The 15,106-nt window shown below is 43.1% G+C and overlaps 2 long non-coding RNA genes across 2 annotated transcripts; both read left to right on the top strand.

Annotated features, from left to right (window-relative positions):
• Nucleotides 1-1,256: 1,256 nt before the first annotated feature.
• Nucleotides 1,257-2,980, top strand: LOC140579762 (uncharacterized). Its single transcript, XR_011983626.1, has 3 exons — nt 1,257-1,308; nt 1,472-1,515; nt 2,112-2,980. It is a non-coding gene; the product is annotated as an uncharacterized lncRNA (long non-coding RNA).
• A 7,882-nt stretch (nt 2,981-10,862) lies between these two features.
• LOC140579392 (uncharacterized) lies at nt 10,863-11,896 on the top strand. The gene is made up of 4 exons (XR_011983455.1): nt 10,863-10,922; nt 11,117-11,225; nt 11,387-11,645; nt 11,748-11,896. It is a non-coding gene; the product is annotated as an uncharacterized lncRNA (long non-coding RNA).
• The last annotated feature ends 3,210 nt before the right edge of the window (nt 11,897-15,106 follow it).

The raw sequence follows: 15,106 nt of genomic DNA, 5'->3' as shown, positions 1-15,106 counted from the left end.
AATGTAAGCTGCACAGAAATGGTACTCATATTGTTTTAAAGCTATTGTCCAGCTGTATAGATTGAACAAATTTATATGCCATCCCCATATGAATAATTGCGGTGTAATAACTGATTAAAATGGTAGGTTTTTTTGGTGTTGAATTTCTATTTCAAAAGTGGTTATTTTTTTCCCTACAGTTAGCTCATAAGAAAATTTGGATTTTGAGTTGTTGCTGAGATACGATTACTTATCTGAAATGTGTATCAAAACCACAATTCCTCACAATGCTGTTAGCTTTGGGGGGTGGGACACCGTCAGGATTCATGGTGTTTATGGACAGCAGTCAATATAACAACTGAACTAATCACCAGAACATTTATTTTATGAGATATGTTTGTCTGCTTTTCAGGTGGTTGATGAAACATATTTTCCGATGTGCGCTCTCTGTCCGCTGGTGGGAATGTGCTTGTGTATGTCCACGCATGTGTCTGTGCGTGCGCATCAGAGCAGAAGTCCGCCATGCACAATACAGAGAGCAAAGTTAAAACTTTCTGTCCCTCAATATTGATCAAAGACATGCCCAATTTCAGTTTCATGACTTGATTATCTGACCAAATCACCATGCCAAGTGTCGTTGAAATCAGTGACGACAAGGTCCGAAAGTCTCATGATTTGACAAGGAATGACCATTATGTTCACCGTGGCTATAAAAAAGGTTAATTGGACATTAAAATGTTCTGTTTGATCTAATTTGTCACTTATGTTAACTCCTATATGCAATAAGCTTCCTTAGTTTAATGCTCGTGCTTTTAGTACTGATTCGGTTATTACCATTATATTTAGGCAAAATCAGTTAAATCTTTCTATAATGGTTAATCACACCAAAAGAGCTGTTGAACTAATTAGATTTTTTTTTTAATCATAATGTCGCAATATACATCGCAGAAATAATAAATAGTGTTTTTTTTTTTTTCTTTCCCCTGCAATATTGTGCAACCCTAACCAGCATGAAACAAATCTGTGTGGCTGCATAACGTCCCAGCCATGTTTTTTCACTGCACTTTTGTCAATTTGACTGCTGTGGCTGGATCTTAAAGTGAGAACCTAATTTATCCTTTTTTTATTTTTATTACTAGTTATGCAAGTTGATAAAGTTCATACCAACCACACGGCTATGATTGTTACAGTGGAAAATGTTTCTGTATGTGTATGTGAAGTTTATCACACTGCTGCGTATACTAATGAAATGCTTGTACAATAAATGCACATCAGTCATTAACTGATGCATGTTGTCTTTGTAGACTTTGAAGAGCTGTCGCATCAAAGGTGAATATTTTGAAGCCGATGTCTTTATCACCAATTATGTTTTAGCTTAGGTCAATCAGCTTGAATGACCTTAAAAGGCATATCAAGTTTACATGTTTTCAACAAAGATGACTGTTGGGAAATGTTGACGCAAAGAAACTTGGTTGTCTTTTTTTCTCTGCAGATTTCTGGTGGACTAACACACTAGAGAAGACAAAGTGATAGGCGGTATGCTTTGTCCACTTGGAGAACCCTGCATTGCTTGTTCATGTCATACTATTTAACTGCATAGATTTGCTATATGCTTAACACGAAACAGCTGTGCCATTGTGTGTTGCATAGACATTGGATGTGTAGTGAGAGAGAAGCTGTCACACAATATGAGAAATGGCCACAATACTAATGTTAAGCAGCCAAAGTGTATTTGTATCGATGTGATTAGAAATCTGTAGGTCTTTCAATGAATTCTATTAGACTGACGGGACAAATCGGCATACATGTGAAACATTTAGGTCACTGGGTGTTGAGGCAAAACTTGCTGATGTGTGTGATATGGATGTTTGGCAGTGTGACTTACCTGTTGTAGTGTTTTCTGTCTCTGTTTTAAAAAATCAAGTCATGTGAGACAGATGTATTATAGGTTAAGGAGTGTAAACAGGGCAGAACGTTGTTGGTGTACAGTCTCACAGAAGACCACCATTGGAACCGCTCCTGACAAAACACATCCATGTATATGCATTTGACATTATGACTGCAAAGTAAAGTTGGAATGAGGTGTTTTGTATTTTTTCTTCTTTTTTTTTCTCCCTCCTGTTAATCTGTAGATGCCTCGCACCAAGGCATCCCGCCGTTCAGCAGCAGCGAAGAAGAGGCTAATGGATAGGCGTCGAGCTACTGCTGGCGATGTTGTGGCTGAGACTGTTGACGGGGTTACTTCTATTCCCCAACCCAAAAAGGAGCTGACCGTGACTAATATGACGAGCCACAACCAACAGCCTGACCCCGCTGCTGCTGCCCTCCATGTCGTGGCTATGACTGATGACGGGGTTATGTCTTTTCCCCCCTACCGGAATAGCAAAAAGATCCCGACTGTGACTTTCCCGACTAGCCACGACCAACAACCCGACCAGGCCGCACAGCCGCGGCCTGTGTCTGTCATGGCTGCGACTGATGACGGGGTTACGTCTTTTCCCCCCTACTGGAATACCAAAAAGATCCTGACTGTGACTCTCCCGATAAGCCATGACCACCGGGTTCCCACCCTGGGTGCCATTTGTAGGACTGATGACAAGTTGTTTGTGCCTTCTCTTTATAAAGAGAAGGCTTTGACTGATGACGAGGTTTTGCAGCCGCCTCAAAAAAGAAGGGCTGCTGCTTTACGACCATCCATCCGACCATCCATACTGGCATCCAGAATGCCTCATTTCATTATGCCTTCTAATCCGACACAGTCTATTATGCCTTCTAATCCGACACAGTCTATTATGCCTTCTAATCCGACACAGTCTATTATGCCTTCTAATCTGACACAGTCCATTAAGCCATGCAAAATGGTGTCTATCTTGCCTCCAGATCCCCCGGATCAACAGCAGCATGTGAACCCTGTAACTGTACCTGTATCCCCTCATTTTCCTCAGGCATCTACAGTGAGAGGCTCATTCCATCAAGGAGACCGACGATTTGGAGTCAATGGCAACAAACAGTGTGTGGCTAATAGTTTGATGGCTATGCTGATGTGTAAAATAAAGAATGTCTTAAGCTGGTTGGTCACAGACCTTGATCAAGTGCTGCTGAATGGAGACAATCTCTACACTACCATCAGAGACGCTGGGAGAATTCGAGATGCTTCTGGGTATCTGTTTGTCAGAGATCTACCGACAGAGTACACATTGAATGGCGTTACATTTGAAATAAAGTACCACAATGACATGTTTGTTGGATTGTTTGGTGTGAGTGAGTATGGAGATATGCGTGATGTTCTTATGTCGCCTGATGAAGCGGTAAGAAGAGTATTCTCACGGTTTGATGCATGTCTTTTTACCATAAAAGTCAATACCTGTGCTCTCATTAAGCAAGGGTCATGGTATGTGGTGATCGACTCGCATTCCCGACGGGAAGATGGCACAAGCGAAGCGTTGGGCAGAAGCATACTGGCTTACCACTCTAGCCTAGACTCTTTGTTGAACCACATTGCTATCCTGGGCCTGTCTTTAGATGCAACAGGGGAGCAGTTTGAGATTACAGCTGTGAGTGTATCCACCAAAAGCATCCCGCAGCAGCATTCAGAAGGTAACTCCTCATCAGTCACCAGACTCGACCAGTTGACCAGCACACCAGAGACTGGATATGGTACGGCAAGGCTGAATGTGACAGATGATGAAGCATGTGAGGATGATGTCTATGCTGGTAATGAAGCTGATGTGGTCTTTATCGGTGAGCTGCACAGTGAGCAGTTTTCCTTCAGTCCTTTGACAACGCAGCAGCAAAGACGCCTGTCCTGTAAACTAGGTGTGGTGTACGTCGAGCATGGTCATGTAGATGTGACTGCAGAGTTTCCAATGGGTGATCCTTGCAGAACGATGCCTATCACTGGTGATGGTAACTGCTTTTTCAGGTCTGTGGCTTTTGCTATAACTGGAAGCGAGAGAGAACACAGGAAAATCAGGTGCGCTGTTGTTGCCCACATACTAAGAGATGAATCCAGGTATGCCGCTTGTCTGAGAGAAGGTCACTCTTCTGTCACTCAGTATGTCGCCGCATCACGGATGAAGTATGTTGGTACTTGGGCATCTGAGGTAGAGATTCAAGCTGCCGCCGATCTGCTTGGTGTGCATATTTTCACATACTCTGATGACAGATGGTTAAAGTACTCCACATGTCTTGGTTGTGATGGTGATCAGATGGGTATATACCTGAAACATTGTAATGAGTCACATTATGAGGCTGTAACTTGTGTGAAAAGGTGTGATGCTGATGGTTGTGCTGCGACCTGCTCTCAGATTGCCACTTCTGATGTGCCTTCATCGTGTCGTCGGAGACTGGAACGACAGAAAAGACGGTATGAAGTAAGTAAGGTGTACAGGGAGGAACAACTTGAGAGAAGCGCAAAGTGCTACCGTGAGAATGAAGTATACAGAGATCATGTGAAGCAGTCAAGCATCTGTAAGTATGCCACAGACGCAGAGCACCGCAAACGTGTGATGCAATCAAGTGTTAGTAAGTATGCCACAGACGCTGAGCATAGGCAATGTGTGAGACAGTCAAGTGTGAATAAATATGCCGCAGACATTGAACACAGGGAACGTGTCAAGCAGTCGAGTATTGATAAATACAAAACGAACACCAATTTTGCTACTGCAGTAAAAAGCAGAAATATTGAAAAACAGGTGAAAGAGAAGGACAAGAGAAAAGATATTGGGTATGTGATTGAACAGTTTAGAGAGAAAATTAATAGAGGACCTGTGCACATTTGTTCAGTGTGTCATCGAATGCTGTTTAAACATCAAGTTGTTATATGCAGGAAAGATGAATACTTGAGAAAATCAGAAGCGGTTGCTTTAGTGGCCTTGCATTGTATCACAGATACATACTTGCACAAATGTGTAGATGCCTGTTCTGAAAATTGTAGTGATCTGAGGGGCCCTGCAGGTTCATTGTGGATTTGCTACACGTGTCACAGAAAGATTCTTCATGGGAGAATTCCAGCTGAGAGTGTCACAAACAACCTAGCCCTACAACCAGTCCCTACTGAGTTGCAATGTTTAAATTCACTGGAACAGCATCTGATTGGTATGCATATTCCTTTCATGAGGATTGTGTCTTTGCCAAAAGGTGGACAAAATGGTGTTCATGGTCCGGTGACTTGCATCCCATCTAGCGTTCCAAATGTAGCCCAAGCTTTACCGAGAGTGAACAACGATGATCTTATGATTCGCGTGAAGCTGAAGAGGAAGCTAACTTACAAAGGACACTACAAATATGAATTTGTGCACCCAGAAAAGATAAAGAAGGCCTTAGTGTATCTTAGAGAGCATAACAAATTTTACAGTGATGTACAGTTTAACAATGATTGGATTAATCCACTGCAGAGAACTGAAGAAGTCCCTGCTGATGTAAGTGACATACATGATGAGCCTGCTGAAAATAATGAAGATGAGGACTTCGATGAAACTTTGCATGATAGACAACAACATGGCATGTATATGGATACGTGCCTTCAACCTGTTGACATAGCACAAGAGATCCTGGATCAGCACTTTGACGGAATAATGTCTGTGGCACCTGCAGAAGGAAACAATCCAGTGAGGCTTTTAACTGATGAGTCTAATGAGGCTAAATGTTTTCCAGTTCTTTTCCCAAAAGGCACAGGCACTTTTCACGAGAGGAGGAATGAGAAACTGACATTGTCTAGATATTTAAATACAAGGATCCTTAATGCAGATGGACGTTTTGCAAAAAACTTGGACTATATTTTTTATGGGCAGTATTTGTCTGAGCTTCAGCAAGTTGTGTCAAATGTGTCCATTGCTGTGAGAAAAGGGTATGATGTCTGGGACAAAAGCACCATCACATCAGAAACTTTGACAAACACGGAGTCTCTGCGAAGGATGCTGAATTTTGATGAAGGCTACAAATTTCTGAGACCCATCAGAGGCACCCCTGTTTTTTGGCAAAGTGTTCAGAAAGATTTGTTTGCGATGGTAAGACAGCTGGGTATTCCCACATGGTTTTGCTCCTTCTCCTCTGCCGATTTACGCTGGACGGAACTGATGACGGCAATCTTCAAACAAGATGGTATTGATGCACAAAGTACCGAGCTGGAGTGGTCAGAAAGATGTGCCTTGTTGAAGAATAATCCCGTGATGGCCGCTAGAATGTTTGACCATCGATTTCACTGCTTCCTGAAAGATGTGATCATGTCAGAAGCACAACCCATCGGCAAAATAGTTGACTACTTCTACAGAGTAGAATTTCAGCAACGAGGATCACCTCACACTCACTGTTTGTTCTGGGTGGAAGATGCACCAAAGGTTGGTAAAGATGAGGATGATGAAGTAGCAGCTTTCATTGATCGATATGTGACTTGTGAAATGCCCGAGGATGATGACGAAATGCATGAAATCGTATGTAGTGTACAGCAACATAGTAAGAGACACTCGAAATCATGCAAGAAAAAAGGGACAACTTGTAGATTCAATTTCCCACGTCCACCAAGTAACAGGACATTTGTGTCATCACGCAAACTTGGAAATGCTGAGACAGATGGACAGCGCCTCACAAAAGTAGCAGCAGTGGCCATCATGAAGAAAGTGAAGCACTCTCTGCTGAACACTGAGGCCAACTATGACTCTGTTGATTCTTTGTTTGATGCAATTCATCTAAATCAAGAAGTATTTGAAGCTGCTTACTCAAGACTAACAAAGAACACTAGCATTGTTCTGAAGAGAAGACCATGTGAAGTCTGGGTGAACCAATATAACAGAGACCTTCTACGCTGTTGGAATGCAAACATGGACATTCAGTTTGTGGTTGATGCATATTCATGTATTGTATACATCATATCCTACATTTCCAAAGCTGAGAGAGAGATGGGACTGCTCCTGGCAAATGCTCAGAAAGAGGCCTCCCAGCAAGGCAACCTTGATGTGAAAGAAGCTCTTCGACAACTTGGTAGTGTGTTTCTGCATAATCGTGAAGTTTCAGCTCAGGAAAGTGTGTATCGCCTGACTAACATGAGGTTGAAAGAGGGATCACGCAAGGTGCAGTTCATCCCAACTGGAGAACATGTGGTGAGAATGAGTCTTCCTCTACATGTCATACGGAAAAAAGCGGAGTGTGAGAATGACCAGGACATTTGGATGAACAGTATCACTGACAGATATAAAGGCAGACCAAAAATAGAAAACTTTTCAGAAATGTGCTTGGCAAGATTTGCTTCTGAATACAGAATTTTATCAAAATCTGAGAGCTCATCTGCTGGCAGTATAGAGTTGGACAGGAAATTAGGATTCATGAAGAAAAGGACACGCACAGATGCAGCTGTTGTTCGGTATGCTCGGTTTTCACCCACAAAGGACCCAGAGAAATACCATCAAAGCATTTTGCAGCTGTTCCTACCACATTATTTGGATTGCCAACTAAAACCACCACCTTTTGGCAGTTACCAGGACTTCTACGAGACTGGCTATGTGAAGTTTTTCGATGATGAATTACATTCAGTGAAACGGGTCGTCGACTCCAATATGGCAAGTTTTGAAAAGGAAGCGGATGTGATCGACAAAGCTGAGGAAGATCTACAGTTGCATGGTGTAATGGAGGATGCATGGGCACTGATCTGTCCAGAGACTGAACGTGAACGGTTGGAGTGCCTCGCCAGCCAATCCAGTGTAACGCCAGAAATGAGTGAACACCGTGATGAGATACCAGATTTGTTACCGAGACCAGGTCGCCATATGTTCCAGGACAATCCTTGTGGTATGTCAAGGCAGGAAGCTCTGGCTTTGCTTCGCTCACTGAACAAGAAGCAGTCTGAGATCTTTTACAAAATAAGAAGCTGGTGTTTACAGAAGACACGTGGTGAAAATCCAGAACCATTTCATGTATTTATATCTGGACCCGGAGGTGTGGGCAAGTCTGTCTTGATCAAAGCCATACATTATGAGGCATCTTGTATCTTGTCAAAGTTGTCAGATAACCCGGATGAGAGGCACGTGCTGCTGACTGCTCCGACTGGGGTTAGTGCCTACAACATCAGTGCTGCGACAATACACGCCTGTTTCCACATTGCAACGGATGTGAAGTTGCCTTATCAACCACTTGGAGATGAGAAGATAAATTCATTGAGAGCTGAACTGGGAAACCTGCAGATATTGATTATAGATGAGATTTCAATGGTAGATCACAAACTGCTTTCATATATTCATGGCAGATTGAGGCAAATCAAGCAAACTGGAGATTATTCTGCTTTTGGTAACGTCTCAATAGTTGCCGTTGGAGATTTCTACCAGCTTTGTCCCGTGAAAGGGAAACCTTTGTATGCTGAGACTAAAGGTGTCAATCTATGGCAGAATCATTTTGCTTCAGTGGAGCTGACGGACATCATGAGACAGAAAGATATGGATTTTGCACAGTTGCTGAATCGGCTAAGGAAACGCAAAAGGGGTGATGCAATGCTACAGGAAGACATTGCTATGCTGAAACGACGTGTGACAGGCCAAGGACAAGACAGCACTGCTCTTCATATGTATGCGACTAATGATGAAGCCGATCTGCATAACCATCGCATGCTGCAGAAGGTATGCTCAGACCCTGTCATCATTCACGCTCAGGACTTTGAAAGGGTCGCTGCAACTGGCCGACTGCAAAAGAAAGCTGGACATCACGCACAAGTTTACAAGACGTGTCTGTCAGAAACACTTCACGTAGGTGTTAACGCACGGGTAATGCTGCTGAAAAACATCGACGTTTCAGACGGCCTGGTAAATGGTGCATTTGGTACGGTAAGTGAGGTGTGCTTTGGTACTGAGGACGATTTCCCATCCGAAATATACGTCACGTTTGACAATGAAGCAGCTGGTAAGTCACTCAGAGCAAAGAAGCCGTGCTTAATCGAAGGGTTGGACAGTGCGACACGAATCAAACCAGAGGAGGAGAGAGTGGGTAACAGCGGTGCAGCACGACGTCAGTTTCCATTGAAATTAGCATGGGCTTGCACAGTACACAAAGTACAAGGTCTGACTGTGGATAAGGCTGTTGTATCGCTGAAGAAGATATTTGCAGCTGGACAGGCATACGTAGCATTAAGCCGTGTGACTTCTCTGGAAGGCCTCATAATAGAAGACTTCAAGGAAAGTGTTATATATGCAAAACAGGACATTGAGAGTGCAATGCAAAGCATGCCTGCTTTTATTGAACCTGTCACTGAAGTGCCATCATTATGCCGAATTCTCCTCCACAATGTTCAAGGACTCGCATGTCACCTGGATGACGTAAAGCAAGACAGAAGGTATATGGAAGCCGATATCATCTGCTTGACAGAGACGTGGTTAAATTCAAAGGAAGACACAGAGGAGATGCACCTGAATGGATTTTCATTCTATGGGAAACCGAGACATCTCGCGTACGACGGTGACGATTCAATCTTTGCCGAACTGAAGAACCAACAGCATGGTGGTGTGGGCGTGTATTATAAAGAACATACCAACTGTAGCGTTGTTGATTTGCAGTGTGTCAACATTGAGTTTCTCCAGTTCAATGTGGGCCTACTGAAAACAACAGTCTCTGTACTATACAGACCATCCTCGTATACTTTGTCAATCTTTCAGAAGAATCTGATGCAGTTGATCGCTCTCATGGACAGCATGGAAGGAGGAAAAATCATCATGGGAGATTTTAATGAAAATCTTTTCACGGGAAGTACGATCGCCACTTTTATGGAGGAACATGGCTATGCTCAACTTGTGAAAGATGTGACCACTGGGAATGGCACTTTGATTGATCATGTGTATGCGAAGGACATTGTCAAAAACGGTATCTGTGTTTCTGTAATGCCAACGTATTTTAGCCACCATGAATGTGTTATCCTACATTGTCTGTAAAATTGTATGCAAACTGATAATAAAATTTGTGATGGACTGAGTCTTCTGGGGAGGGGTCTACTGGGGCTGGGACTAAGCTTGGGGTGGCTGGCACAGGGGTGAGGTTAGGGGGCTGGGTCTGGGGGGACATCATCATCATTTGTGTTAATGTTCTACTGCAGGGGTGTCAAACTTCAGTCCTGGAGGGCCGAAGCCCTGCACATTTTTGAGTTTCCTCTCATTTAACACACCTGATTCAACTCCTTGTGCTAATTAACACGTCACTCTTGAACTGAATCATCTGTGGTGGAACAGAAACAACTAAGCTAGACAGAGCTCCGGCCCTCCAGGACTAGAGTTTGACACCCCTGTTGTAGTGCGTTCCATTTGCTGTCAGAACTCTTTCTGAGTCGTTTTCTGAGGACTGAAGCTGGAAGTGACAACATGCACAACTTATCTGTGGTCACTACAAAGTTTTATGTGTAAAGCAGCCTGACATTTCCAGTTCTGACCTCCAACATAAATAGAATGCTGCATTCCTCTCCCCCCCGACCCAGCCCCAGCCGCAACCATTTTTGTTCAAACCATTTTTGTTGTCTCTCTTCCTACTAATTACCCAAGACTACCAATGTACAATTACCATGTGGCACTCTGAGGATCAAGCTAAGGGACCTTGTGTGCACGTTTGCATGCATGTTCCCTACCTATGTCCACCTCTGCCTGCCACCAGCCGTCTTTGTATGCTCCCCACCCTAAGCCAGATCACCCCCTGCACTTCTTATAGCATCAGATTGGGACAGTAACGCATCATACTGCCTGCAACCTGGCCAGAGTATGCTGGGCTGGACATGTGAGTTTGCCTCTTCCGAAGGTTTCTTCCTCTTTGAGGCACTTTTACTTGGCCACTGTTAATATTTGCCTAACTGTCATGCAAATTTCTGGTTTTTCTCTTTTTCCAGTGCCTGCTGCTTACATCACTCACCCCATGGCTTGTGCTAATAAGGCAGACCTTGTCTGGAGCCTTCAAGGGCAAATGACCACAGACATCTGTAGGCCACGGTAAGCTCTTATAGTCATCTGTCTGTGTAGTGTCTTACAGAAAAGTTTCAGGCTATGGAAGGAAACATTGGATGTAGGTCTGCTTTTCCTGTTTTGTCATAAAGTATGTGATGCAATCTCTAGGCTGGACTTCATTTTGTTTGTGTTTCTGTTCTACAGTTGATAAAGCTGCATTCCATGTTACTTGCTTGTAGTCATACATATGGATGAGCGAGGAACATACCTGGAAAAGCTGTGCAGTGTGTTGCCAAGAATATTCATCTAGACGCAGTGGCTGTGCATGACCGTGTGGGCATAGCAAAGGTGCGTGATTCAGTGTCTCCCTTAACATCATTGTCGTAGTTATTCCACTACAGTTGATGGTACAAAAGCTGAGACATTAGCCAGCTGAACATTGTCAAAATTATCTGCTATATCCTGGCGTTCCAGATCTTTAACCTGACTTTTTCTACGAATCTCCTCAGGTCACCATTGCAAAATCATCATCTACCACCATGAAGATCAACCCAAGGGACCTTTGTATAAATGTCGCTTGCGTATCTCAATCTCTGCCTGCTGCCGCTCATCTGTCTATGCAGCCTGTAGGCTACTGCATTATCCACTGTTCTTTCTGAGCCAGTTTCACGTCGCATGCTACTGTTGTTGCTGACTCCATGCCCACTACATGAAGTTCCCGTAACACATTGCACTCCCTGCTACCTGACCAGAAGATTGCTTGCCCTTGTGAGTTTTCCTCTTTCCAAGGCTACTTCTTCTCTGAGGTAGTTTGACTTGGCAACTGTCAGTCTCTTGTTCACTGACATGCATGTTTCCTGTTTTTTCCAGTGCCTGCTGTCGATGTCACTGACCTCATGGCCACTGCATCAAGTCTCCCTTCGCCCTTTCTGCCAATAAGCCAAGCCATGTGTGGAGGACTCAGGCCTAGTGTGCAGTGCGCACAAACCTCCTCAATTGAGCACTGATACCTGTAGTGAACCCTGCCACACATAATCTCCAAACATTATAGAATGATGCCCAGGCTACCTTGATTATAATGTGTCATGCTCCTATATGTTTCTTGTTATGGTGTGCCAGTTTTATTTCTTGTGCTTCTATTCTTCTGCCCTTCTGCCTGTGATGTCTTCCCCCTCTGCCCTGCTGCCATACTACTGTTTGCCCCGCCATCTGGAACAGCTCCAGCACTTGCCTACCATCAACTGCCTGCTCTCTGCTTGCATCTCAAATGTGAAGCGTGGGAAAATGTGAATTATGACTGACTTTCCCTGCCACCCCCAGGAGCATGGGCTCCCCCTCTGAGTCTGGTTCCTCCTAAGGTTTCTTCCTTCTAGGGAGTTTTTCCTTGCCACTGTTGCCTCCGGCTTGCTCACTGTGGGCTTTTGGCAGGGATGCTGAAAAGCGCTTTGACACTATGAAATGTTGGCGAGACAATATTACAATTTCAATGTGTATGTCATTTTCTAAATAGATAAAAATCATATCAATGTTTTATATGTCAATGTTCCATCTATCATATATCTATCAGTTTCATCGTGTATTCATTTATTTCTTTTCACTTTTACTCTGCAATACCAAAGCATTAGTCATGTCTCCTAAGATGTTTCTACTTGGGGACATATTGCAGAATTTCTGTGTTTACTTGCACTAACGTGTAGTAAGGTCACTTGTATATTTGGAAGAACATCGCCATGTTGCAGAATGGCACAATTGCACTATATTTGTAGACCGTTCATTTAGTAATGATTTTATCCTCATACATGCAATATTTTATCTCAGCTGTGCTGCATCCACTGTTGTGACTATGACGTACCTCAGGAGACCCCACAAACAATAGCACAAGCATGGATTTGTAAGACCAATGTAGTCTCTTGAAATTTTCTGATGTTTATTATGTGTTATGTGGTTTGCCTTTCATAAAGAATAAGTATGATAACCAGTATTATTGTTGTCATTCTTAAGCATGATTAGTACACCTATGAAACTGAGAATGCTTTTCAACCAGGGTAGGTCCAGTCTGGTTCCTCCATTTCAACATGCATGCATAGTAAGATGATTCACATATGACAAGTATTTCAATGCTGTGATCAACATTAAGAAAAAGACCCACTGGACTATAATGACAATTGACGGTAAGTAGCTGCAACTTATTCTAGCCTGCAATATACTTGCAGTCTGGTGTTTCAGATTGACTAGTCCCATTAGCAAAAGTAGTCCTATGTTTAAAAATGCTAGCAGACATGGCGATGTAGTGTAAGAGTAGCAAGAGCCAAAACTATATAATTCACACAAAATCCCAGGATTAATTGCACTGTCTGTACATCATGAAGGACTTCATGGAAAAGATGGAACAGAGCACATCCATGTGATGCATCATGTTAAAAAACAAACCTACATTTATAGTAGAAAAAATCAAAAGGAAAGTGTATGACTATGTAATGGTGTTTTTGAAAGCACAAAAAATGGATTGCTGACTACACGTCTGAGCCACCCGCCAATGTATGGAAAAGTCAAACAATACTAAGCACTTCTGGGACAGAATGGAGATTGAGAAGTCTAGGCATATCAAGTCAGGAGATATAGGACCATATGTAGACATCTGTGGTGTCATGCAGTCCAACGGAATGTCTGGTTTGGGTGTGATGGTCTGAGTAGTAGGTAGAAAACAGGATGGAGATTGTTGAGTCTTGGTCTAACAGGTCAGTTGAAGGTAGTAGGAGAGAATGTAGAACTGTGTGGTGCAGTATCTGAGCCTGACTGAATGTCTGGTTTTGGTATGATAGCCTGAGGAGTAGGTAGGAATGAGGATGGAGATTGTCTGGTGGAGTACTTGAGCCTAACTGAATGTTTGGTTTTGGTCTGATGGTCTAAGTAGTTGGTAGAAATAGGCGCCTTCCTACCTGATTTGGAAAGTTTAGATCTTACAAGTTAAAGTTTGTTTGTACTGGCTGTGTGAACATAGGCTGTGTTGCATATTCTTAACAACAGTGTCAAGTTGAGAAACTGCTGCATGCAACAGTAGTAATATCATATTAAACATTGAAATTGTTCTAGTCCACACAAGCTGAAGCATCATTGAAGTCTGATAAATTTCTAAGAGTGAAATGACAGTATAATAACAGTCAATTAAAAACCTGGAGGCAGACGAAGAGAAAGGTAATTCTTTGAAAGTTTTATGAGAAATAAGGACATTTCAGCTGAATTAGCCAAGGTGGGTGTTAGACATATAAGGACAGTGGCCATAGCACCCCCATTTGAATGATCAACAGGAAATTTGGAAGGTCTGCCTGTGGTATAGTGCTACATTAGTGAGAGAAATTTGGCAATGATTGGCTGAAGCATACCTGAGATATAGCTGTCTGGTAGGGCATGGCTGTCTGTATCAGCAGAAAAAATAATTTCGATTGTAGGACAAACAGGACAAGAGATATCAACCAAAAAGTGGCTGTCGGACAGGTCGGACAATCTGAGTAATGGGTAGGAATAGGCATCTTTGTGCCAATTATAGTCGGCCGAAGACTTCCAGTTTAGACTGGGCATTGAGTTCTAGGGAAGAAAAATAATAAAGGTACTTCACTGATCCTCATGGGGAAAATGCCTTTACGTCTCGCTGAACTTGCTTTGCGGAGAGTACACTGTGCACGAAGGGCAGACAACTGTTGGGAAGCCTAGGTCAAGTACCCATCGAAGCTGGTTTTGAACCGGTGACCCTCTGATTACAGACACACAGGCTTAGCCCAATAAGCCACCAACTGCCATGGACAAGATGGGGGAGATTGGTAGAGACCTTCCTACCTGATCTGGTAACTCGTTTTAGCTGAATGAGCATAGGTCGGTCTTAGACACATATAGACAGTGGCTGTAGCGTTCCCGTTTCACCGATCGACACAAAATTTGGAGGGTCTCTCTGGGGTACAGTCCGACATCAGTGAGCCAAATTTGGTAATGATTGGCTGAAGCATCCCTGAGATATAGCTGTCTGATTGAAATGGGCGAGACACCAGTAGAGTCAGGGTGTGGCTGGTGGGTGTATCTTACCGAAAGTTTAAGTTTTTCTCTAAATCTTTAAAAGGACTGTCTCCTGATTTGAATGACAACAGATTAATGTATGTTGGGCGAAAATCCTAGGAGGTTAACAAAATAACCTGTTTTCAAACAACTATAAATCATGCAAGAAGGCAAAGAGGGAG

Source organism: Paramormyrops kingsleyae, chromosome 18 (genome assembly GCF_048594095.1).
Source record: "Paramormyrops kingsleyae isolate MSU_618 chromosome 18, PKINGS_0.4, whole genome shotgun sequence".
In the NCBI taxonomy this organism is placed as follows: domain Eukaryota; kingdom Metazoa; phylum Chordata; class Actinopteri; order Osteoglossiformes; family Mormyridae; genus Paramormyrops; species Paramormyrops kingsleyae.
This window is presented reverse-complemented; position numbering and strand designations above follow the sequence as displayed.